We start from the raw sequence: 27034 nt of genomic DNA, 5'->3' as shown, positions 1-27034 counted from the left end.
GCGCTTTTCCCTGGAAAACAAAACTCGCCTGCCAACTTTTTGATGGCAGATTGCAGGAGCCACTTGGTACTATCAAACCAGCCCAACTTGGCACTGGTGCCACCTCTTGTCTGGGAACCATGCTGCCTATCGTAGCTTTTCAGGAGCCAGCCGGTCACTCCCAGCCATAGACCCCCAGACACAAACCTCGGCCCGTTTCCCTGGCAAACAAAAGTAAGCTGCCCCGCTTTTGGATGGCAGATTGCAGGAGCCACGTTGCACCTTCAAACCAGCCCCACTTGGCACTGGTGCCACCTTGGGTCTGGGAACAAGTTGGGCTGGTTTGATAGTACCAAGTGGCTCCTGCAATCTGCCATCCAGAAGCGGGACAGCTTACTTTTGTTTCCCAGGGAAACGGGCCGAGGTATTTGTCTGGGGGCCTATGGCTGGGAGTGACCGGCTGACTACTGAAAAGCTACGTTAGGCAGGATGGTTACCAGACTCATGGTGCCACCAGTGCCAAGTCGGGCTGGTTTGATAATACTAAATAGCTCCTGCAATCTGCCATCCAGACGCGGGGCAGCGGATTTTTGTTTGCTGGAGAAAAGTTCCGTGGTTTTTTTTTTGGGGGTATATGACTGGACGTGGCCGGCTGGCTCCTTAAAAAGCTCTATACACAGGATTGTTCCCTGACCCAAGGTGGCATCAGTGCCAAGTCGGGCTGTTTTCGTAGTACCAAGTGCGTCCTGCAATTTGCCATCCAGAAGCGGGGCAGCCTACTTTTGTTTGCCAGGGAAACGTGCCGAGGTATTTGTCTGGGGGCCTATGGCTGGGAGTGAGCGGCTGGCTCCTGAAAAGCTACGATAGGCAGGATGGTGACCAGACCCATGGTGGCACCAGTGCCAAGTTGGGCTGGTTTGATAGTACCAAGTGGCTCCTGCAATCTGCCATCAAGAAGTTGGCAGGCGAGTTTTGTTTTCCAGGGAAAAGCGCCGTTGTTTTTGTTTAGAGGCCTGTGGCTGGGAGTGGCCGCCTGTCCTCGTAGAATCTACGTTACGCAGCATGGTTCCCAGAGCCAAGGTGGCACCAGGGCCAAGTCGGGCTGGTTTGTAAGTACCAAGTGCATCCTGCAATCTGCCATCCAAAAGCGGGGCAGCTTACTTTTGTTTGCCAGGGAAACGGGCCGAGGTTTGTGTCCGGAGGCCTATGGCAGGGAGTGACCGGCTGGCTCCTGAAAAGCTACGATAGGCAGGATGTTTACCAGACCCATGGTGGCACCAGTGCCAAGTTGGGCTGATTTGATAGTACCAAGTGGCTCCTGCAATCTGCCATCCAGAATCGGGGTAACTTACTTTTGTTTTCCAGGGAAACGGGCCGAGGTTTGTGTCTGGGTGTCTATGGCTGGGAGTGACCGGCTGGCTCCTGAAAAGCTACGATAGGCAGGATGGTTCCCAGACCAGAGGTGGCACCAGTGCCAAGTTGGGCTGGTTTGATAGTACCAAGTGGCTCCTGCAATCTGCCATCAAAAAGTTGGCAGGCGAGTTTTGTTTTCCAGGGAAAAGCGCCGTTGTTTGTGTTTGGGGGCCTGTGGCAGGGAGTGGCCGGCTGGCTGCTTAGAATCCACGATATGCAGGATTGTTCCCAGACCCAAGGTGGCACCAGTGCCAAGTCGGGCTGGTTTGATGGTGCAAAGTGGCTCCTGCAATCTGCCATCCAGACGCGGGGCAGCGGATTTTTGTTTCCAAGAGAAATGGTCCGTGGTTTGTTTTTGGGGGTATATGGCTGGGCGTGGCCGGCTGGCTCCTTAAAAAGCTCGATATGCAGGATGGTTCCCTGACACAAGGTGGCGCCAGTGCCACGTCGGGCGGTTTTCGTAGTACAAAGTGCGTCCTAAAATTTGCCATCCAGAAGAGGGGCAGTTGAGTTTTGTTTGCCAGAGAAAAGGGCCGTGGTTTGTTTTTGGGGCATATGGCTGAGAGTGGCCGGCTGGCCCCTGAAAATCCACGATAGGCAGGATGGTTCCCAGACCAGAGGTGTCACCAGTGCCAAGTCGGGCTGGTTTGATAGTACTAAGTAGCTCCTGCAATCTGCCATGCAGAAGCGGGGCAGCTTACTTTTGTTTGCCAGGGAAACGGGCCGAGGTTTGTGTCTGGGGGCCTATGGCTGGGAGTGACCGGCTGGCTCCTGAAAAGCTACGATAGGCAGGATGGTGACCAGACCCATGGTGGCACCAGCTCCAAGTTGGGCTGGTTTGATAGTACCGAGTGGCTCCTGCAATCTGCCATCAAAAAGTTGGCAGGCGAGTTTTGTTTTCCAGGGAAAAGCGCCGTTGTTTGTGTTTGGGTGCCTGTGGCTGGGAGTGGCCAGCTGGCTCCTTAGAACCCACGATACGCAGGATGGTTCCCAGACCTGAGTTGGCACCAGTGCCAAGTTGGGCTGGTTTGATGGTACCAAGTGGCTCCTGCAATCTGCCATCCAGAAGCGGGGCAGCTTACTTTTGTTTGCCAGGGAAACGGGCCGAAATATTTGTCTGGGGGCCTCTGGCTGGGGGTGGCTGGCTGGCTCCTGAAAAGCTACGATAGGCAGGATGGTGACCAGACCCATGGTGGCACCAGTGCCAAGTTGGGCTGGTTTGATAATACCAAGTGTCTCCTGCAATCTGCCATCAAAAGTTTGGCAGGCGAGTTTTGTTTTCCAGGGAAAAGCACCGTTGTGTGTGTTTTGGGGCCTGTGGCTGGGAGTGGCCAGCTGGCTCCTTAGAATCCACGATACGCAGGATGGTTCCCAGACCCAAGGTGGCATCAGTGCCAAGTCGGGCTGGTTTGTTAGTACCAAGTGGTTCCTGCAATCTGCCATCCAGAAGCGGGGCAGCTGAATTTTGTTTGCCAGAGAAAAAGGCTGTTTTTTGTGTTTCGGGGCCTGTGGCTGGCAGTGGCCGGCTGGCTCCTGAAAATCCATGATACGCAGCATGGTTCCCAGACCCAAGGTGGCATCAGTGCCAAGTTGGGCTGGTTTGATAGTACCAAGTGGCTCCTGCAATCTGCCATCCAGAAGCGGTGCAGTTGAGTTTTGTTTGCCAGAGAAAAGGGCCGTGGGTTGTGTTTGGGGGCATATGGCTGGGAGTGGCCGGCTGTCTCATTAAAAAGTTCGATACGCAGGATGGTTCCCAGACCCAAGAGGGCACCAGTGCCAAGTCGGGCTGTTTTTATAGTACCAAGTGCGTCCTGCAATTTGCCATCCAGAAGAGGGGCAGTTGAGTTTTGTTTGCCAGAGAATAGCGCCGTTGTTTGTGTTTGGGGGCTTGTGGCTCGTAGTGGCCGACTGGCGCCTTAGAATCTGTGTTACGCAGCATGGTTCCCAGACCCAAGGTGGCACCAGTGCCAAGTTGGGCTGGTTTGATAGTACCAAGTGGCTCCTGCAATCTGCCATCCAGAAGCGGGGTAGCTTACTTTTGTTTGCCAGGGAAACGGGCCGAGGTTTGTGACTGGGGACCTATGGCTGGGAGTGACCGGCTGGCTCCTGGAAAGCTACAATAGGCAGGATGGTTACCAGACCCATGGTGTCAGCAGTGCCAAGTTGGGCTGGTTTGATAGTACCAAGTGGCTCCTGCAATCTGCCATCAAAAAGTTGGCAGGCGAGTTTTGTTTTCCAGGGAAAAGCGACATTGTTTGTATTTGGGGGCCTGTGGCTGGGAGTGACCGGCTGGCTCCTTTGAACCCACGATACGCAGGATGGTTCCCAGACCCAAGGTGGCACCAGTGCCAAGTTTTGCTGGTTTGATAGTACCAAGTGCGTCCTGCAATCTGCCATCCAGAAGCGGGGCAGCTTAATTTTGTTTGCCAGGGAAACGGGCCGTGGGTTTTGTTTGGGGGCATATAGCTGAGAGTGGCCGGCTGGCTCCTGAAAATCCACGCTAGGCAGCATGGTTCCCAGATGCAATGTGGCACCAGTGCCAAGTCGGGCTGGTTTGATGGTGCAAAGTGGCTCCTGCAATCTGCCATCCAGAAGCGAGGCAGCTGATTTTTGTTTGCCAGAGGAAAATTCCGTGGATTGTTTTTGGGGGCATATTGCTGGGAGTGGCCGGCTGGCTCCTTAAAATGCTCGATACGCATGATGGTTCCCAGGCCCAAGGTGTCACCACTACCAAGTCGGCCTGCGGTTTTAGTATCAAGTTCATCCTGCAATTTGCCATCCAGAAGAGGGGCAGTTGAGTTTTGTTTGCCAGAGAAACGGGCCGAGGTTTCTGTTTGGGGACATATGGCTGAGAGTGGCCGGCTGGCCCCTGAATATCCACGATACAGAGCATGGTTCCCAGATCCAAGGTGGCACCAGTGCCAAGTTGGGCTGGTTTGATAGTACCAAGTGTCTCCTGCAATCTGCCATCCAGAAGCAGGGCAGCTTACTTTTGTTTGCCAGAGAAATAGGCCTAGGTTTTTGTTTGGGGGCCTGTGGCTAGGAGTGGCCGGCTGGCTCCTTAGAATCCACGATACGCAGGATGGTTCCCAGACCCAAGGTGGCACCAGTGCCAAGTTGGGCTGGTTTGATAGTACCAAGTGGCTCCTGCAAACTCCATCAAAAAGTTGGCAGGCGTGTTTTGTTTTCCAGGGAACAGCGCCGTTGATTTTGTTTGGGGGCCTGTGGCTGGGAGTGGCCGGCTGGCTCCTTAGAATCCACGATACGCAGGATGATTCCCAGACCCAAGGTGGCACCAGTGCCAAGTCGGGCTGGTTTGATTACACCAAGTGGCTCCTGCAATCTGCCATCCAGAAGTGAGGCAGCTAAGTTTTGTTTGCGAGAAAAAAGGGCCGTGGTTTTTGTTGGGGGCCTGTGGCTGGGAGTAGCCGGCTGGCTCCTTAAAATCCACGATAGGCAGGATGGTTCCCAGACCCAAGGTGGCACCAGTGCCAAGTCGGGCTGGTTTGATAGTACCAAGTGGCTCCTGCAATCTGCCATCCAGAAGCGGGGCAGCTGAGTTTTGTTTGCCAGAGAAAAAGGCTGTGGTTTGTGTTTGGGGGCCTGTGGCTGGCAGTGGCCGGCTGGCTCCTGAAAATCCACGATACGCAGCATGGTTCCCAGACCCAAGGTGGCACCAGTGCCAAGTGGGGCTCGTTTGACAGTGTCAAGTGCCTCCTGCAATCTCCCATCCAGAAGCGGGGCAGCTGAGTTTTTTTTGCCAGGGAAACGGACCTTTGTTTTTGATTGGGCTCTGTGGCCGAGAGTGGTTGGCTGTCTCCTGACAATCCACAATACGCAGGATGGTTCCCAGACCCAAGGTGGCACCAGTGCCAAGTCGGGCTGGTTTGATAGTACCAAGTGTCTCCTGCAATCTGCCATCCAGAAGCGGGGCAGCTGAGTTTTGTTTGCCAGAGAAAAGGGCCGTGGGTTGTGTTTGGGGGCATATGGCTGGGAGTGGCCACCTGGCTCCTTAAAATGCACGATACGCCGCATGGTAACCAGACGCAAGGTGGCACCAGTGCCAAGTCAGGCTGTTTTTGTAGTGCCCAGTGGCTCCTGCAATTTGCCATCCAGAAGCGGGGAAGTTGAATTTTGTTTGCTAGAGAAAAGGGCTGTGGTTTGTGTTTGGGGGCCTATGGCTGAGAGTGGCCGGCTGGCCCCTGAAAATCAACGATAGGCAGGATGGTGCCCAGATCCAAGGTGGCACCAGTGCCAAGTAAGGCTGGTTGTATGGTTCAAAGTAACTCCTGCAATCTGCCATCCAGAAGCGGGACAGCTGAGTTTTTTTTGCCAGAGAAAAGGTCCATGGTTTCTTTTTGGGGCATACGGCTGGGAATTGCCGGCTGGCTCCTTAAAATGCTCGATACGCAGGATGGTTCCCAGAGCCAAGGTGGCACCACTGCCAAGTCGGGCTCTTTTTGTAGTACCAAGTGCGTCCTGCAATTTGCCATCCAGAAGAGGGGCAGTTGAGTTTTGTTTGCCAGAGAAAAGGGCCGTTGTTTGTGTTTGGGGGCCTGTGGCTGGGAGTGTTCGGCTGGTTCCTGAATATGTACGATACGCAGGATTGTTCCCAGATCCAAGGTGGCAGCAGTGCCATGTTGTGCTGGTGTGATAGTACCAAGTGGCTCCTGCAATCTGCCATCCAGAAGTGGGGCAGCTGATTTTTGTTTGCCAGAGAAAAGGTCCGTGGTTTGTTTTTGGGGGCATATGGCTGAGAGTGGCCGGCTGGCCCCTGAATATCCACGATACAGAGCATGGTTCCCAGATCCAAGGTGGCACCAGTGCCAAGTTGGGCTGGTTTGATAGTACCAAGTGTCTCCTGCAATCTGCCATCCAGAAGCAGGGCAGCTTACTTTTGTTTGCCAGAGAAATAGGCCTAGGTTTTTGTTTGGGGGCCTGTGGCTAGGAGTGGCCGGCTGGCTCCTTAGAATCCACGATACGCAGGATGGTTCCCAGACCCAAGGTGGCACCAGTGCCAAGTCGGGCTGGTTTGATAGTACCAAGTGGCTCCTGCAAACTCCATCAAAAAGTTGGCAGGCGTGTTTTGTTTTCCAGGGAACAGCGCCGTTGATTTTGTTTGGGGGCCTGTGGCTGGGAGTGGCCGGGTGGCTCCTTAGAATCCACGATACGCAGGATGGTTCCCAGACCCAAGGTGGCACCAGTGCCAAGTCGGGCTGGTTTGATTACACCAAGTGGCTCCTGCAATCTGCCATCCAGAAGTGAGGCAGCTAAGTTTTGTTTGCGAGAAAAAAGGGCCGTGGTTTTTGTTGGGGGCCTGTGGCTGGGAGTAGCCGGCTGGCTCCTTAAAATCCACGATAGGCAGGATGGTTCCCAGACCCAAGGTGGCACCAGTGCCAAGTCGGGCTGGTTTGATAGTACCAAGTGGCTCCTGCAATCTGCCATCCAGAAGCGGGGCAGCTGAGTTTTGTTTGCCAGAGAAAAAGGCTGTGGTTTGTGTTTGGGGGCCTGTGGCTGGCAGTGGCCGGCTGGCTCCTGAAAATCCACGATACGCAGCATGGTTCCCAGACCCAAGGTGGCACCAGTGCCAAGTGGGGCTCGTTTGACAGTGTCAAGTGCCTCCTGCAATCTCCCATCCAGAAGCGGGGCAGCTGAGTTTTTTTTGCCAGGGAAACGGACCTTTGTTTTTGATTGGGCTCTGTGGCCGAGAGTGGTTGGCTGTCTCCTGACAATCCACAATACGCAGGATGGTTCCCAGACCCAAGGTGGCACCAGTGCCAAGTCGGGCTGGTTTGATAGTACCAAGTGTCTCCTGCAATCTGCCATCCAGAAGCGGGGCAGCTGAGTTTTGTTTGCCAGAGAAAAGGGCCGTGGGTTGTGTTTGGGGGCATATGGCTGGGAGTGGCCACCTGGCTCCTTAAAATGCACGATACGCCGCATGGTAACCAGACGCAAGGTGGCACCAGTGCCAAGTCAGGCTGTTTTTGTAGTACCCAGTGGCTCCTGCAATTTGCCATCCAGAAGTGGGGCAGTTGAATTTTGTTTGCTAGAGAAAAGGGCTGTGGTTTGTGTTTGGGGGCCTATGGCTGAGAGTGGCCGGCTGGCCCCTGAAAATCAACGATAGGCAGGATGGTTCCCAGATCCAAGGTGGCACCAGTGCCAAGTAAGGCTGGTTGTATGGTTCAAAGTAACTCCTGCAATCTGCCATCCAGAAGCGGGACAGCTGAGTTTTTTTTGCCAGAGAAAAGGTCCATGGTTTCTTTTTGGGGCATACGGCTGGGAATTGCCGGCTGGCTCCTTAAAATGCTCGATACGCAGGATGGTTCCCAGAGCCAAGGTGGCACCACTGCCAAGTCGGGCTCTTTTTGTAGTACCAAGTGCGTCCTGCAATTTGCCATCCAGAAGAGGGGCAGTTGAGTTTTGTTTGCCAGAGAAAAGGGCCGTTGTTTGTGTTTGGGGGCCTGTGGCTGGGAGTGTTCGGCTGGTTCCTGAATATGTACGATACGCAGGATTGTTCCCAGATCCAAGGTGGCAGCAGTGCCATGTTGTGCTGGTGTGATAGTCCCAAGTGGCTCCTGCAATCTGCCATCCAGAAGTGGGGCAGCTGATTTTTGTTTGCCAGAGAAAAGGTCCGTGGTTTGTTTTTGGGGGCATATGGCTGAGAGTGGCCGGCTGGCCCCTGAAAATCCACGATACACAGGATGGTTCCCAGATCCAAGGTGGCACCTGTGCCAAGTCGGGCTGATTTGATAGTACTAAGTAGCTCCTGCAATCTGCCATGCAGAAGCGGGGCAGCTTACTTTTGTTTGCCAGGGAAACGGGCCGAGGTTTGTGTTTGGGGGCCTATGGCTGAGAGTGACCGGCTGGCTCCTGAAGAGCTACAATAGGCAGGATGGTGACCAGACCCATGGTGGCACCAGTGCCAAGTTGGGCTGGTTTGATAGTACCAAGTGGTTCCTGCAATCTGCCATCCAGAAGAGGGGCAGTTGAGTTTTGTTTGCCAGAGAAAAGGGCCTTGGTTTGTGTTTGGGGGCATATGGCTGGGTGTGGCCAGCTGGCTCCTTAAAATGCACGATATGCAACATGGCTCCCAGACCCAAGGTGGCACAAGTGCCAAGTTGGGCTGGTTTGATAGTACCAAGTGGCTCCTGCAATCTTCCATGATCACGTGGAGAAATACTTTCTGGTTTCAGCCTCATGCTCTTTCTTCTCTCCCTCAACTTCTCTATCACCTCTCATCTGGTTCACATGCGCTTTCTTCAAGGTCCACAGGCTACTTTTCACAGAATCTTCTGGCCTGATGAAGTAAGGATGATGAATAGAACAGAGCTGGGATCTATTTTCCAGTTTGGATAAAATGCATTCTGCACACAAATCCAAGGAGAACGGGCTGCCCCGATGCCCAGAAAATCTTTCACTCCTGCTAGTGTTCTACGTCAACCGCAACTTAGTCTGAAAGAAAAGCTTTTTCTCTGAGAGCATCTGAGAGGTTTGCATGAAGCACTGATATCTGACATATGCAATTTTGAATAGGAGAGGAAAAAGAAAATGGCAAGGAGTTTTTAATTTTAGTGGTTTCAATTTTAATTTCCGTGCACTTTTTCAAAACTTGTCAGCTCAAATGCCCATCAACATCTTTTAGTCATCTGTAAGTCAGTATTCATATAAAATGTGCTTCAAATCCAAAGAATTTCAAATTTGCACTCCAAGCTTCTATGCCTAGATTTATGATTTCCTACACATATTAGATGAAAGGAAGGCCTTTTTTACTGTGGGAGTGCTGGAACACTGGAACAGGTTGCCCAGAGAAGTTGTGGGTGTCCCATCCCTGAAAGTATTCAAGGTCACCTTGGACGGGGCTTGGAGCAGCAACAAAGGAGAAGCTTGATGGTAGAGAAACAAAGTTGGACTATAGAAGAAACTCGGATTGAAGTATAGGATCAAGTTTTCTCTCAGCTCTTGGGGTAAATTCAAAGTTGTACAAAATGACATTTATCTGTGCTATTCACTACTGTAACAGAAAGTTTCATGAAAACTGTACAGAAGATAGTAAATTTTAAAAGAGATAAGAATTACAGCATAAAATCCATGGGATAGGTTACAACATGAGACACTCTCTAAGAGAAAATCTCTGTGTTTCAGCACTTCATCGGGGTAAGATTTCATGAAGTGCCAAAGAAGGCGGCAAAATATCATTCGGGACATTATTTACTGGGATTCAGCCTGGCCATTAGTAGGAACTGCCTTTGAACATATCATGTAGATATACCACACACACTTTCCCTTCACTGAAAAATTACTGTTTACAACAAATAAGCAATTGACGATCAAAATTGATTGAAAGCATCTTAAACATGTCAAGTATTTCATTGTAGATGATCTGTGATCCAAATGCTTCTTCCACCTTCGAGAGGGACAGAAGAATTCTTCCATATCATGATGGTTTAAAATTGTATCAACCAATGTTTTCTGCTGAAAAGATATCATCTATTTTTTTCTATTTTTGGAAGAAAATATTCCTAGACATACAACAGGTGAGAACTAAGTAATTTTAAAGAAACAAATGAAATGAAAATATTCTGTAAATAGAATGAAATGAAAAGCTGTGTTTTAAATAGGAGCTAAATATTAAACAGAATTTTTGTACCAGGCATTTGAATTACTGCACCAGCTCTTTTGCCCATCAAGAGAGGCATTTAGCATTTCAGTCTTTTCCAAGGTGTTCATGATCTGCTATGCTGATCTCTGTGTGTGCCTAGGTGTGTGTGGAGGGGGGGGCATATGAAGGGGAGTGTGTATGTTTGCTTTACAATTGTTGTGGCAGATTCATGCCTCAGCTCCACATTTTGTTTTAAAAAGGTCACACCGAGTGGATATGAAGTTTACTATCAACAAGAGATCGATTCCCAAATCATCCATTTGACTCTCCCTTATAAATCATGTGCTTTGTTGCATATTTTATCAAATATACTTTCAAGCCAGATGGAGGAAGGAGGATGTGGGAATCCCTCCACCATCTTGCAACTTTTATGTAAGTAGGTTTTCAAGAAAATCATCATTTCTCTTTTAAATATGTCTGGAACAGGCATGATGGTAGTGTCAACCTGTTGGAGTTTTTGTTGCTGGAAGAAGTTGTACAAAAGGATTGGTTTTTACATTGACCAGTTACTGAATCAAGCGCAGGAATACATTGGAAATTTAGCTGGGGGTTCCTTTTCCCAGCAGACTACTTCTAGAACGAGCTTGTACACTGAAGCTGACTCTTTTGCTCTCTTTTTGTTTCTTTCCTATTTTCTTGGCTTCTTTGCCACTATCTAGACAATTTTGGAACTTTGTTCCCAACTAAAATGGTTTCAATAGTCTGATTGTGATCATACATTTTTACAAGGAATTTTTAAAATCTTTCCTCGAGTCCAGAAAGTCAAGGACTTAGATCTTTTTCTTCCCTTATCAATATTGCCATGAAATTGATAAATAAAGACCAACTCTTTATTTTTGTTTTTAACCCACGTAGATAATTCCCATCCATTAATCCATTTTGTGGACCAATAGCTGCCATTCTGATGGAAGCTGTCACTTCTTAACAATAGGCATTCTGTGACTATGTTGACAGCACTTTGGGTGAAGATCCTAACTGGTCTTAGATATACATAGGGAGAAATTTGCTCAGCCAGTGTCAGTCTTAAGCATGCGTATCAGAAGATCTTTCTAGAGCTGGGAATTTTCCCATGAAAGGGATTCAGTTAGGGAAGAGATACTTGTGCCAGAGTTTTACATTCTTCTTGAACACTGCTTAAGGAACTTAGATGCCATGTCCATTTGGATCTCTGTCTGCACAGAACTTTGTCATGCCAGTGCTTTGAAATGCATCTTGAAGAGAATTCACTAGCACAGAATGAAAGAGAGTGGAAGGGGTTGGTGGGGCTAACCAGGCCCAACCCCCCTGCCTAAACCAGGATACCTAGAGCCTCTTGCCCAGGATTCTATCTGGGTGTACTTTTAATGTCTTCAAAGATCCAGGCTCCACAATCTTTCTGGGCAGTCTGTGCCGTGGTTCAGTCACCCTGACAGTAAAGAAACATTTACTGATGTTCAAAGGCAATCTCCTGTATTTCAGTGTGTGCCCACTGCCTCTTGTCTTTTCCCTCAGCATCACTGAAAAGACACTGATTCCCTCCCCTTTGCACTATTGCTTCCATATGTATGTGTGATGCCATGTAGAGGTATGTCAAAAACCTCCCTGAAGCCCAGGCAGATAATATTCCCTTCATCTACCAGTCAAGTTGATTCATCAGAGGAGTTTAAAGTGATGTTCAGCATGAAATTCCCCTGAAAAATCATGCTAACTACATTATTTGGTCATCTGTCATGTGCCTGGCAAGGATTTCCAGGAAGAGCTGCTTCATCAACTTCCTGGGGATAAAAAAGAGGCTGGCTGGTTTGTACTATGGCGAGTCCTCTTAATTGCCTTTTTTGAAGATGGGTGTCATTTGCTAACATCCACTCTTTAGCCTCTCTTGTCGTCTACATCTTAGCAAAACGCTTTTCCACTATGTCTGGCTAGGAAAAACTGTGCCAGCACAGAAAACATCTCCCATCGTGTTCTAGAAGTTGCACGGATGTCTGCCAAGTGTTTGGCAGGAAGAAAAGAAAAGTTGTCCAAAACAGCTTCCAATCGAATGTTCCTGTGATTGGAAAAGTCAGGAGAGTGCAAAGGTACTGTTTTCTATCAGTTGGCAAGGTGCGCACACAATCCCAGTGTTGTACAGCTTGCTTCTTCACCTTCCCGAAGCTGCCGCTCTCGCCGGCTGCCGGAGCCCAAGAAGCGGCTTCTTCGCGCAAAGACGATTGTGCCGCTCACAGGGCTCTCCTTAGCGCGGCTTCTGCCGAAAGACGCCCGGCAGCGGCTCTTACCTCCGGAGAGCATCCTACCTTCGTCTTTAGCTCCTCTTCTCATCTACACCTCGGCAACAAGCTTCTCCACTATGTCTGGCTAGGAAAAACTGTGCCAGCACAGAAAACATCTCCCATCGTGTTCTAGAAGTTGCACGGATGTCTGCCAAGTGTTTGGCAGGAAGAAAAGAAAAGTTGTCCAAAACAGCTTCCAATCGAATGTTCCTGTGATTGGAAAAGTCAGGAGAGTGCAAAGGTACTGTTTTCTATCAGTTGGCAAGGTGCGCACACAATCCCAGTGTTGTACAGCTTGCTTCTTCACCTTCCCGAAGCTGCCGCTCTCGCCGGCTGCCGGAGCCCAAGAAGCGGCTTCTTCGCGCAAAGACGATTGTGCCGCTCACAGTGCTCTCCTTAGCGCAGCTTCTGCCGAAAGACGCCCGGCAGCGGCTCTTACCTCCGGAGAGCATCCTACCTTCGTCTTTCGCGTCTTTTGTAGTCTACATCTTAGCAAAACGCTTTTCCACTATGTCTGGCTAGGAAAAACTGTGCCAGCACAGAAAACATCTCCCATCGTGTTCTAGAAGTTGCACGGATGTCTGCCAAGTGTTTGGCAGGAAGAAAAGAAAAGTTGTCCAAAACAGCTTCCAATCGAATGTTCCTGTGATTGGAAAAGTCAGGAGAGTGCAAAGGTACTGTTTTCTATCAGTTGGCAAGGTGCGCACACAATCCCAGTGTTGTACAGCTTGCTTCTTCACCTTCCCGAAGCTGCCGCTCTCGCCGGCTGCCGGAGCCCAAGAAGCGGCTTCTTCGCGCAAAGACGATTGTGCCGCTCACAGTGCTCTCCTTAGCGCGGCTTCTGCCGAAAGACGCCCGGCAGCGGCTCTTACCTCCGGAGAGCATCCTACCTTCGTCTTTCGCGTCTTTTGTAGTCTACATCTTAGCAAAACGCTTTTCCACTATGTCTGGCTAGGAAAAACTGTGCCAGCACAGAAAACATCTCCCATCGTGTTCTAGAAGTTGCACGGATGTCTGCCAAGTGTTTGGCAGGAAGAAAAGAAAAGTTGTCCAAAACAGCTTCCAATCGAATGTTCCTGTGATTGGAAAAGTCAGGAGAGTGCAAAGGTACTGTTTTCTATCAGTTGGCAAGGTGCGCACACAATCCCAGTGTTGTACAGCTTGCTTCTTCACCTTCCCGAAGCTGCCGCTCTCGCCGGCTGCCGGAGCCCAAGAAGCGGCTTCTTCGCGCAAAGACGATTGTGCCGCTCACAGTGCTCTCCTTAGCGCGGCTTCTGCCGAAAGACGCCCGGCAGCGGCTCTTACCTCCGGAGAGCATCCTACCTTCGTCTTTCGCGTCTTTTGTAGTCTACATCTTAGCAAAACGCTTTTCCACTATGTCTGGCTAGGAAAAACTGTGCCAGCACAGAAAACATCTCCCATCGTGTTCTAGAAGTTGCACGGATGTCTGCCAAGTGTTTGGCAGGAAGAAAAGAAAAGTTGTCCAAAACAGCTTCCAATCGAATGTTCCTGTGATTGGAAAAGTCAGGAGAGTGCAAAGGTACTGTTTTCTATCAGTTGGCAAGGTGCGCACACAATCCCAGTGTTGTACAGCTTGCTTCTTCACCTTCCCGAAGCTGCCGCTCTCGCCGGCTGCCGGAGCCCAAGAAGCGGCTTCTTCGCGCAAAGACGATTGTGCCGCTCACAGTGCTCTCCTTAGCGCGGCTTCTGCCGAAAGACGCCCGGCAGCGGCTCTTACCTCCGGAGAGCATCCTACCTTCGTCTTTCGCGTCTTTTGTAGTCTACATCTTAGCAAAACGCTTTTCCACTATGTCTGGCTAGGAAAACCCGTGCCAGCACAGAAAACATCTCCCATCGTTTTCTAGAAGTTGCACGGATGTCTGCCAAGTGTTTGGGAGGAAGAAAAGAAAAGTTGTCCAAAACAGCTTCCAATCGAATGTTCATGTGATTGGAAAAGTCAGGAGAGTGCAAAGGTACTGTTTTCTATCAGTTGGCAAGGTGCGCACACAATCCCAGTGTTGTACAGCTTGCTTCTTCACCTTCCCGAAGCTGCCACTCTCAGGAGGTAAGAGCCGCTGCCGGGCGTCTTTCGGCAGAAGCTGCGCTAAGGAGAGCACTGTGAGCGGCACAATCGTCTTTGCGCGAAGAAGCCGCTTCTTGGGCTCCGGCAGCCGGCGAGAGCGGCAGCTTCGGGAAGGTGAAGAAGAAGCTGTACAACACTGGGATTGTGTGCGCACCTTGCCAACTGATAGAAAACAGTACCTTTGCACTCTCCTGACTTTTCCAATCACAGGAACATTCGATTGGAAGCTGTTTTGGACAACTTTTCTTTTCTTCCTGCCAAACACTTGGCAGACATCCGTGCAACTTCTAGAACACGATGGGAGATGTTTTCTGTGCTGGCACAGTTTTTCCTAGCCAGACATAGTGGAAAAGCGTTTTGCTAAGATGTAGACTACAAAAGACGCGAAAGACGAAGGTAGGATGCTCTCCGGAGGTAAGAGCCGCTGCCGGGCGTCTTTCGGCAGAAGCCGCGCTAAGGAGAGCACTGTGAGCGGCACAATCGTCTTTGCGCGAAGAAGCCGCCTCTTGGGCTCCGGCAGCCGGCGAGAGCGGCAGCTTCGGGAAGGTGAAGAAGCAAGCTGTACAACACTGGGATTGTGTGCGCACCTTGCCAACTGATAGAAAACAGTACCTTTGCACTCTCCTGACTTTTCCAATCACAGGAACATTCGATTGGAAGCTGTTTTGGACAACTTTTCTTTTCTTCCTGCCAAACACTTGGCAGACATCCGTGCAACTTCTAGAACACGATGGGAGATGTTTTCTGTGCTGGCACAGTTTTTCCTAGCCAGACATAGTGGAAAAGCGTTTTGCTAAGATGTAGACTACAAAAGACGCGAAAGACGAAGGTAGGATGCTCTCCGGAGGTAAGAGCCGCTGCCGGGCGTCTTTCGGCAGAAGCCGCGCTAAGGAGAGCACTGTGAGCGGCACAATCGTCTTTGCGCGAAGAAGCCGCTTCTTGGGCTCCGGCAGCCGGCGAGAGCGGCAGCTTCGGGAAGGTGAAGAAGCAAGCTGTACAACACTGGGATTGTGTGCGCACCTTGCCAACTGATAGAAAACAGTACCTTTGCACTCTCCTGACTTTTCCAATCACAGGAACATTCGATTGGAAGCTGTTTTGGACAACTTTTCTTTTCTTCCTGCCAAACACTTGGCAGACATCCGTGCAACTTCTAGAACACGATGGGAGATGTTTTCTGTGCTGGCACAGTTTTTCCTAGCCAGACATAGTGGAAAAGCGTTTTGCTAAGATGTAGACTACAAAAGACGCGAAAGACGAAGGTAGGATGCTCTCCGGAGGTAAGAGCCGCTGCCGGGCGTCTTTCGGCAGAAGCCGCGCTAAGGAGAGCCCTGTGAGCGGCACAATCGTCTTTGCGCGAAGAAGCCGCCTCTTGGGCTCCGGCAGCCGGCGAGAGCGGCAGCTTCGGGAAGGTGAAGAAGCAAGCTGTACAACACTGGGATTGTGTGCGCACCTTGCCAACTGATAGAAAACAGTACCTTTGAACTCTCCTGACTTTTCCAATCACAGGAACATTCGATTGGAAGCTGTTTTGGACAACTTTTCTTTTCTTCCTGCCAAACACTTGGCAGACATCCGTGCAACTTCTAGAACACGATGGGAGATGTTTTCTGTGCTGGCACAGTTTTTCCTAGCCAGACATAGTGGAAAAGCGTTTTGCTAAGATGTAGACTACAAAAGACGCGAAAGACGAAGGTAGGATGCTCTCCGGAGGTAAGAGCCGCTGCCGGGCGTCTTTCGGCAGAAGCCGCGCTAAGGAGAGCCCTGTGAGCGGCACAATCGTCTTTGCGCGAAGAAGCCGCCTCTTGGGCTCCGGCAGCCGGCGAGAGCGGCAGCTTCGGGAAGGTGAAGAAGCAAGCTGTACAACACTGGGATTGTGTGCGCACCTTGCCAACTGATAGAAAACAGTACCTTTGCACTCTCCTGACTTTTCCAATCACAGGAACATTCGATTGGAAGCTGTTTTGGACAACTTTTCTTTTCTTCCTGCCAAACACTTGGCAGACATCCGTGCAACTTCTAGAACACGATGGGAGATGTTTTCTGTGCTGGCACAGTTTTTCCTAGCCAGACATAGTGGAAAAGCGTTTTGCTAAGATGTAGACTACAAAAGACGCGAAAGACGAAGGTAGGATGCTCTCCGGAGGTAAGAGCCGCTGCCGGGCGTCTTTCGGCAGAAGCCGCGCTAAGGAGAGCACTGTGAGCGGCACAATCGTCTTTGCGCGAAGAAGCCGCTTCTTGGGCTCCGGCAGCCGGCGAGAGCGGCAGCTTCGGGAAGGTGAAGAAGCAAGCTGTACAACACTGGGATTGTGTGCGCACCTTGCCAACTGATAGAAAACAGTACCTTTGCACTCTCCTGACTTTTCCAATCACAGGAACATTCGATTGGAAGCTGTTTTGGACAACTTTTCTTTTCTTCCTGCCAAACACTTGGCAGACATCCGTGCAACTTCTAGAACACGATGGGAGATGTTTTCTGTGCTGGCACAGTTTTTCCTAGCCAGACATAGTGGAAAAGCGTTTTGCTAAGATGTAGACTACAAAAGACGCGAAAGACGAAGGTAGGATGCTCTCCGGAGGTAAGAGCCGCTGCCGGGCGTCTTTCGGCAGAAGCCGCGCTAAGGAGAGCACTGTGAGCGGCACAATCGTCTTTGCGCGAAGAAGCCGCTTCTTGGGCTCCGGCAGCCGGCGAGAGCGGCAGCTTCGGGAAGGTGAAGAAGCAAGCTGTACAACACTGGGATTGTGTGCGCACCTTGCCAACTGATAGAAAACAGTACCTTTGCACTCTCCTGACTTTTCCAATCACAGGAACATTCGATTGGAAGCTGTTTTGGACAACTTTTCTTTTCTTCCTGCCAAACACTTGGCAGACATCCGTGCAACTTCTAGAACACGATGGGAGATGTTTTCTGTGCTGGCACAGTTTTTCCTAGCCAGACATAGTGGAAAAGCGTTTTGCTAAGATGTAGACTACAAAAGACGCGAAAGACGAAGGTAGGATGCTCTCCGGAGGTAAGAGCCGCTGCCGGGCGTCTTTCGGCAGAAGCCGCGCTAAGGAGAGCACTGTGAGCGGCACAATCGTCTTTGCGCGAAGAAGCCGCTTCTTGGGCTCCGGCAGCCGGCGAGAGCGGCAGCTTCGGGAAGGTGAAGAAGCAAGCTGTACAACACTGGGATTGTGTGCGCACCTTGCCAACTGATAGAAAACAGTACCTTTGCACTCTCCTGACTTTTCCAATCACAGGAACATTCGATTGGAAGCTGTTTTGGACAACTTTTCTTTTCTTCCTGCCAAACACTTGGCAGACATCCGTGCAACTTCTAGAACACGATGGGAGATGTTTTCTGTGCTGGCACAGTTTTTCCTAGCCAGACATAGTGGAAAAGCGTTTTGCTAAGATGTAGACTACAAAAGACGCGAAAGACGAAGGTAGGATGCTCTCCGGAGGTAAGAGCCGCTGCCGGGCGTCTTTCGGCAGAAGCCGCGCTAAGGAGAGCACTGTGAGCGGCACAATCGTCTTTGCGCGAAGAAGCCGCTTCTTGGGCTCCGGCAGCCGGCGAGAGCGGCAGCTTCGGGAAGGTGAAGAAGCAAGCTGTACAACACTGGGATTGTGTGCGCACCTTGCCAACTGATAGAAAACAGTACCTTTGCACTCTCCTGACTTTTCCAATCACAGGAACATTCGATTGGAAGCTGTTTTGGACAACTTTTCTTTTCTTCCTGCCAAACACTTGGCAGACATCCGTGCAACTTCTAGAACACGATGCGAGATGTTTTCTGTGCTGGCACAGTTTTTCCTAGCCAGACATAGTGGAAAAGCGTTTTGCTAAGATGTAGACTACAAAAGACGCGAAAGACGAAGGTAGGATGCTCTCCGGAGGTAAGAGCCGCTGCCGGGCGTCTTTCGGCAGAAGCCGCGCTAAGGAGAGCACTGTGAGCGGCACAATCGTCTTTGCGCGAAGAAGCCGCTTCTTGGGCTCCGGCAGCCGGCGAGAGCGGCAGCTTCGGGAAGGTGAAGAAGCAAGCTGTACAACACTGGGATTGTGTGCGCACCTTGCCAACTGATAGAAAACAGTACCTTTGCACTCTCCTGACTTTTCCAATCACAGGAACATTCGATTGGAAGCTGTTTTGGACAACTTTTCTTTTCTTCCTGCCAAACACTTGGCAGACATCCGTGCAACTTCTAGAACACGATGGGAGATGTTTTCTGTGCTGGCACAGTTTTTCCTAGCCAGACATAGTGGAAAAGCGTTTTGCTAAGATGTAGACTACAAAAGACGCGAAAGACGAAGGTAGGATGCTCTCCGGAGGTAAGAGCCGCTGCCGGGCGTCTTTCGGCAGAAGCCGCGCTAAGGAGAGCACTGTGAGCGGCACAATCGTCTTTGCGCGAAGAAGCCGCTTCTTGGGCTCCGGCAGCCGGCGAGAGCGGCAGCTTCGGGAAGGTGAAGAAGCAAGCTGTACAACACTGGGATTGTGTGCGCACCTTGCCAACTGATAGAAAACAGTACCTTTGCACTCTCCTGACTTTTCCAATCACAGGAACATTCGATTGGAAGCTGTTTTGGACAACTTTTCTTTTCTTCCTGCCAAACACTTGGCAGACATCCGTGCAACTTCTAGAACACGATGGGAGATGTTTTCTGTGCTGGCACAGTTTTTCCTAGCCAGACATAGTGGAAAAGCGTTTTGCTAAGATGTAGACGACAAGAGAGGCTAAAGAGTGGATGTTAGCAAATGACACCCATCTTCAAAAAAGGCAATTAAGAGGACTCGCCATAGTACAAACCAGCCAGCCTCTTTTTTATCCCCAGGAAGTTGATGAAGCAGCTCTTCCTGGAAATCCTTGCCAGGCACATGACAGATGACCAAATAATGTAGTTAGCATGATTTTTCAGGGGAATTTCATGCTGAACATCACTTTAAACTCCTCTGATGAATCAACTTGACTGGTAGATGAAGGGAATATTATCTGCCTGGGCTTCAGGGAGGTTTTTGACATACCTCTACATGGCATCACACATACATATGGAAGCAATAGTGCAAAGGGGAGGGAATCAGTGTCTTTTCAGTGATGCTGAGGGAAAAGACAAGAGGCAGTGGGCACACACTGAAATACAGTAGATTGCCTTTGAACATCAGTAAATGTTTCTTTACTGTCAGGGTGACTGAACCACGGCACAGACTGCCCAGAAAGATTGTGGAGCCTGGATCTTTGAAGACATTAAAAGTACACCCAGATAGAATCCTGGGCAAGAGGCTCTAGGTATCCTGGTTTAGGCAGGGGGGTTGGGCCTGGTTAGCCCCACCAACCCCTTCCACTCTCTTTCATTCTGTGCTAGTGAATTCTCTTCAAGATGCATTTCAAAGCACTGGCATGACAAAGTTCTGTGCAGACAGAGATCCAAATGGACATGGCATCTAAGTTCCTTAAGCAGTGTTCAAGAAGAATGTAAAACTCTGGCACAAGTGTCTCTTCCCTAACTGAATCCCTTTCATGGGAAAATTCCCAGCTCTAGAAAGATCTTCTGATACGCATGCTTAAGACTGACACTGGCTGAGCAAATTTCTCCCTATGTATATCTAAGACCAGTTAGGATCTTCACCCAAAGTGCTGTCAACATAGTCACAGAATGCCTATTGTTAAGAAGTGACAGCTTCCATCAGAATGGCAGCTATTGGTCCACAAAATGGATTAATGGATGGGAATTATCTACGTGGGTTAAAAACAAAAATAAAGAGTTGGTCTTTATTTATCAATTTCATGGCAATATTGATAAGGGAAGAAAAAGATCTAAGTCCTTGACTTTCTGGACTCGAGGAAAGATTTTAAAAATTCCTTGTAAAAATGTATGATCACAATCAGACTATTGAAACCATTTTAGTTGGGAACAAAGTTCCAAAATTGTCTAGATAGTGGCAAAGAAGCCAAGAAAATAGGAAAGAAACAAAAAGAGAGCAAAAGAGTCAGCTTCAGTGTACAAGCTCGTTCTAGAAGTAGTCTGCTGGGAAAAGGAACCCCCAGCTAAATTTCCAATGTATTCCTGCGCTTGATTCAGTAACTGGTCAATGTAAAAACCAATCCTTTTGTACAACTTCTTCCAGCAACAAAAACTCCAACAGGTTGACACTACCATCATGCCTGTTCCAGACATATTTAAAAGAGAAATGATGATTTTCTTGAAAACCTACTTACATAAAAGTTGCAAGATGGTGGAGGGATTCCCACATCCTCCTTCCTCCATCTGGCTTGAAAGTATATTTGATAAAATATGCAACAAAGCACATGATTTATAAGGGAGAGTCAAATGGATGATTTGGGAATCGATCTCTTGTTGATAGTAAACTTCATATCCACTCGGTGTGACCTTTTTAAAACAAAATGTGGAGCTGAGGCATGAATCTGCCACAACAATTGTAAAGCAAACATACACACTCCCCTTCATATGCCCCCCCCTCCACACACACCTAGGCACACACAGAGATCAGCATAGCAGATCATGAACACCTTGGAAAAGACTGAAATGCTAAATGCCTCTCTTGATGGGCAAAAGAGCTGGTGCAGTAATTCAAATGCCTGGTACAAAAATTCTGTTTAATATTTAGCTCCTATTTAAAACACAGCTTTTCATTTCATTCTATTTACAGAATATTTTCATTTCATTTGTTTCTTTAAAATTACTTAGTTCTCACCTGTTGTATGTCTAGGAATATTTTCTTCCAAAAATAGAAAAAAATAGATGATATCTTTTCAGCAGAAAACATTGGTTGATACAATTTTAAACCATCATGATATGGAAGAATTCTTCTGTCCCTCTCGAAGGTGGAAGAAGCATTTGGATCACAGATCATCTACAATGAAATACTTGACATGTTTAAGATGCTTTCAATCAATTTTGATTGTCAATTGCTTATTTGTTGTAAACAGTAATTTTTCAGTGAAGGGAAAGTGTGTGTGGTATATCTACATGATATGTTCAAAGGCAGTTCCTACTAATGGCCAGGCTGAATTCCAGTAAATAATGTCCCGAATGATATTTTGCCGCCTTCTTTGGCACTTCATGAAATCTTACCCCGATGAAGTGCTGAAACACAGAGATTTTCTCTTAGAGAGTGTCTCATGTTGTAACCTATCCCATGGATTTTATGCTGTAATTCTTATCTCTTTTAAAATTTACTATCTTCTGTACAGTTTTCATGAAACTTTCTGTTACAGTAGTGAATAGCACAGATAAATGTCATTTTGTACAACTTTGAATTTACCCCAAGAGCTGAGAGAAAACTTGATCCTATACTTCAATCCGAGTTTCTTCTATAGTCCAACTTTGTTTCTCTACCATCAAGCTTCTCCTTTGTTGCTGCTCCAAGCCCCGTCCAGGGTGACCTTGAATACTTTCAGGGATGGGACACCCACAACTTCTCTGGGCAACCTGTTCCAGTGTTCCAGCACTCCCACAGTAAAAAAGGCCTTCCTTTCATCTAATATGTGTAGGAAATCATAAATCTAGGCATAGAAGCTTGGAGTGCAAATTTGAAATTCTTTGGATTTGAAGCACATTTTATATGAATACTGACTTACAGATGACTAAAAGATGTTGATGGGCATTTGAGCTGACAAGTTTTGAAAAAGTGCACGGAAATTAAAATTGAAACCACTAAAATTAAAAACTCCTTGCCATTTTCTTTTTCCTCTCCTATTCAAAATTGCATATGTCAGATATCAGTGCTTCATGCAAACCTCTCAGATGCTCTCAGAGAAAAAGCTTTTCTTTCAGACTAAGTTGCGGTTGACGTAGAACACTAGCAGGAGTGAAAGATTTTCTGGGCATCGGGGCAGCCCGTTCTCCTTGGATTTGTGTGCAGAATGCATTTTATCCAAACTGGAAAATAGATCCCAGCTCTGTTCTATTCATCATCCTTACTTCATCAGGCCAGAAGATTCTGTGAAAAGTAGCCTGTGGACCTTGAAGACAGCGCATGTGAACCAGATGAGAGGTGATAGAGAAGTTGAGGGAGAGAAGAAAGAGCATGAGGCTGAAACCAGAAAGTATTTCTCCACGTGATCATGGAAGATTGCAGGAGCCACTTGGTACTATCAAACCAGCCCAACTTGGCACTTGTGCCACCTTGGGTCTGGGAGCCATGTTGCATATCGTGCATTTTAAGGAGCCAGCTGGCCACACCCAGCCATATGCCCCCAAACACAAACCAAGGCCCTTTTCTCTGGCAAACAAAACTCAACTGCCCCTCTTCTGGATGGCAGATTGCAGGAACCACTTGGTACTATCAAACCAGCCCAACTTGGCACTGGTGCCACCATGGGTCTGGTCACCATCCTGCCTATTGTAGCTTTTCAGGAGCCAGCCGGTCACTCTCAGCCATAGGCCCCCAAACACAAACCTCGGCCCGTTTCCCTGGCAAACAAAAGTAAGCTGCCCCGCTTCTGCATGGCAGATTGCAGGAGCTACTTAGTACTATCAAATCAGCCCGACTTGGCACAGGTGCCACCTTGGATCTGGGAACCATCCTGTGTATCGTGGATTTTCAGGGGCCAGCCGGCCACTCTCAGCCATATGCCCCCAAAAACAAACCACGGACCTTTTCTCTGGCAAACAAAAATCAGCTGCCCCACTTCTGGATGGCAGATTGCAGGAGCCACTTGGGACTATCACACCAGCACAACATGGCACTGCTGCCACCTTGGATCTGGGAACAATCCTGCGTATCGTACATATTCAGGAACCAGCCGAACACTCCCAGCCACAGGCCCCCAAACACAAACAACGGCCCTTTTCTCTGGCAAACAAAACTCAACTGCCCCTCTTCTGGATGGCAAATTGCAGGACGCACTTGGTACTACAAAAAGAGCCCGACTTGGCAGTGGTGCCACCTTGGCTCTGGGAACCATCCTGCGTATCGAGCATTTTAAGGAGCCAGCCGGCAATTCCCAGCCGTATGCCCCAAAAAGAAACCATGGACCTTTTCTCTGGCAAAAAAAACTCAGCTGTCCCGCTTCTGGATGGCAGATTGCAGGAGTTACTTTGAACCATACAACCAGCCTTACTTGGCACTGGTGCCACCTTGGATCTGGGAACCATCCTGCCTATCGTTGATTTTCAGGGGCCAGCCGGCCACTCTCAGCCATAGGCCCCCAAACACAAACCACAGCCCTTTTCTCTAGCAAACAAAATTCAACTGCCCCGCTTCTGGATGGCAAATTGCAGGAGCCACTGGGTACTACAAAAACAGCCTGACTTGGCACTGGTGCCACCTTGCGTCTGGTTACCATGCGGCGTATCGTGCATTTTAAGGAGCCAGGTGGCCACTCCCAGCCATATGCCCCCAAACACAACCCACAGCCCTTTTCTCTGGCAAACAAAACTCAGCTGCCCCGCTTCTGGATGGCAGATTGCAGGAGACACTTGGTACTATCAAACCAGCCCGACTTGGCACTGGTGCCACCTTGGGTCTGGGAACCATCCTGCGTATTGTGGATTGTCAGGAGACAGCCAACCACTCTCGGCCACAGAGCCCAATCAAAAACAAAGGTCCGTTTCCCTGGCAAAAAAAACTCAGCTGCCCCGCTTCTGGATGGGAGATTGCAGGAGGCACTTGACACTGTCAAACGAGCCCCACTTGGCACTGGTGCCACCTTGGGTCTGGGAACCATGCTGCGTATCGTGGATTTTCAGGAGCCAGCCGGCCACTGCCAGCCACAGGCCCCCAAACACAAACCACAGCCTTTTTCTCTGGCAAACAAAACTCAGCTGCCCCGCTTCTGGATGGCAGATTGCAGGAGCCACTTGGTACTATCAAACCAGCCCGACTTGGCACTGGTGCCACCTTGGGTCTGGGAACCATCCTGCCTATCGTGGATTTTAAGGAGCCAGCCGGCTACTCCCAGGCACAGGCCCCCAACAAAAACCACGGCCCTTTTTTCTCGCAAACAAAACTTAGCTGCCTCACTTCTGGATGGCAGATTGCAGGAGCCACTTGGTGTAATCAAACCAGCCCGACTTGGCACTGGTGCCACCTTGGGTCTGGGAACCATCCTGCGTATCGTGGATTCTAAGGAGCCAGCCGGCCACTCCCAGCCACAGGCCCCCAAACAAAATCAACGGCGCTGTTCCCTGGAAAACAAAACACGCCTGCCAACTTTTTGATGGAGTTTGCAGGAGCCACTTGGTACTATCAAACCAGCCCGACTTGGCACTGGTGCCACCTTGGGTCTGGGAACCATCCTGCGTATCGTGGATTCTAAGGAGCCAGCCGGCCACTCCTAGCCACAGGCCCCCAAACAAAAACCTAGGCCTATTTCTCTGGCAAACAAAAGTAAGCTGCCCTGCTTCTGGATGGCAGATTGCAGGAGACACTTGGTACTATCAAACCAGCCCAACTTGGCACTGGTGCCACCTTGGATCTGGGAACCATGCTCTGTATCGTGGATATTCAGGGGCCAGCCGGCCACTCTCAGCCATATGCCCCCAAAAACAAACCACGGACCTTTTCTCTGGCAAACAAAACTCAACTGCCCCACTTCTGGATGGCAGATTGCAGGAGCCACTTGGGACTATCACACCAGCACAACATGGCACTGCTGCCACCTTGGATCTGGGAACAATCCTGCGTATCGTACATATTCAGGAACCAGCCGAACACTCCCAGCCACAGGCCCCCAAACACAAACAACGGCCCTTTTCTCTGGCAAACAAAACTCAACTGCCCCTCTTCTGGATGGCAAATTGCAGGACGCACTTGGTACTACAAAAAGAGCCCGACTTGGCAGTGGTGCCACCTTGGCTCTGGGAACCATCCTGCGTATCGAGCATTTTAAGGAGCCAGCCGGCAATTCCCAGCCGTATGCCCCAAAAAGAAACCATGGACCTTTTCTCTGGCAAAAAAAACTCAGCTGTCCCGCTTCTGGATGGCAGATTGCAGGAGTTACTTTGAACCATACAACCAGCCTTACTTGGCACTGGTGCCACCTTGGATCTGGGAACCATCCTGCCTATCGTTGATTTTCAGGGGCCAGCCGGCCACTCTCAGCCATAGGCCCCCAAACACAAACCACAGCCCTTTTCTCTAGCAAACAAAATTCAACTGCCCCGCTTCTGGATGGCAAATTGCAGGAGCCACTGGGTACTACAAAAACAGCCTGACTTGGCACTGGTGCCACCTTGCGTCTGGTTACCATGCGGCGTATCGTGCATTTTAAGGAGCCAGGTGGCCACTCCCAGCCATATGCCCCCAAACACAACCCACGGCCCTTTTCTCTGGCAAACAAAACTCAGCTGCCCTGCTTCTGGATGGCAGATTGCAGGAGACACTTGGTACTATCAAACCAGCCCGACTTGGCACTGGTGCCACCTTGGGTCTGGGAACCATCCTGCGTATTGTGGATTGTCAGGAGACAGCCAACCACTCTCGGCCACAGAGCCCAATCAAAAACAAAGGTCCGTTTCCCTGGCAAAAAAAACTCAGCTGCCCCGCTTCTGGATGGGAGATTGCAGGAGGCACTTGACACTGTCAAACGAGCCCCACTTGGCACTGGTGCCACCTTGGGTCTGGGAACCATGCTGCGTATCGTGGATTTTCAGGAGCCAGCCGGCCACTGCCAGCCACAGGCCCCCAAACACAAACCACAGCCTTTTTCTCTGGCAAACAAAACTCAGCTGCCCCGCTTCTGGATGGCAGATTGCAGGAGCCACTTGGTACTATCAAACCAGCCCGACTTGGCACTGGTGCCACCTTGGGTCTGGGAACCATCCTGCCTATCGTGGATTTTAAGGAGCCAGCCGGCTACTCCCAGCCACAGGCCCCCAACAAAAACCACGGCCCTTTTTTCTCGCAAACAAAACTTAGCTGCCTCACTTCTGGATGGCAGATTGCAGGAGCCACTTGGTGTAATCAAACCAGCCCGACTTGGCACTGGTGCCACCTTGGGTCTGGGAACCATCCTGCGTATCGTGGATTCTAAGGAGCCAGCCGGCCACTCCCAGCCACAGGCCCCCAAACAAAATCAACGGCGCTGTTCCCTGGAAAACAAAACACGCCTGCCAACTTTTTGATGGAGTTTGCAGGAGCCACTTGGTACTATCAAACCAGCCCGACTTGGCACTGGTGCCACCTTGGGTCTGGGAACCATCCTGCGTATCGTGGATTCTAAGGAGCCAGCCGGCCACTCCTAGCCACAGGCCCCCAAACAAAAACCTAGGCCTATTTCTCTGGCAAACAAAAGTAAGCTGCCCTGCTTCTGGATGGCAGATTGCAGGAGACACTTGGTACTATCAAACCAGCCCAACTTGGCACTGGTGCCACCTTGGATCTGGGAACCATGCTCTGTATCGTGGATATTCAGGGGCCAGCCGGCCACTCTCAGCCATATGTCCCCAAACAGAAACCTCGGCCCGTTTCTCTGGCAAACAAAACTCAACTGCCCCTCTTCTGGATGGCAAATTGCAGGATGAACTTGATACTAAAACCGCAGGCCGACTTGGTAGTGGTGACACCTTGGGCCTGGGAACCATCATGCGTATCGAGCATTTTAAGGAGCCAGCCGGCCACTCCCAGCAATATGCCCCCAAAAACAATCCACGGAATTTTCCTCTGGCAAACAAAAATCAGCTGCCTCGCTTCTGGATGGCAGATTGCAG

Source organism: Melospiza melodia, chromosome 1, assembly GCF_035770615.1.
Source record: "Melospiza melodia melodia isolate bMelMel2 chromosome 1, bMelMel2.pri, whole genome shotgun sequence".
In the NCBI taxonomy this organism is placed as follows: domain Eukaryota; kingdom Metazoa; phylum Chordata; class Aves; order Passeriformes; family Passerellidae; genus Melospiza; species Melospiza melodia.
The sequence above is the reverse complement of the archived record's forward strand: the minus strand, read 5'-3'. Positions refer to the sequence as shown.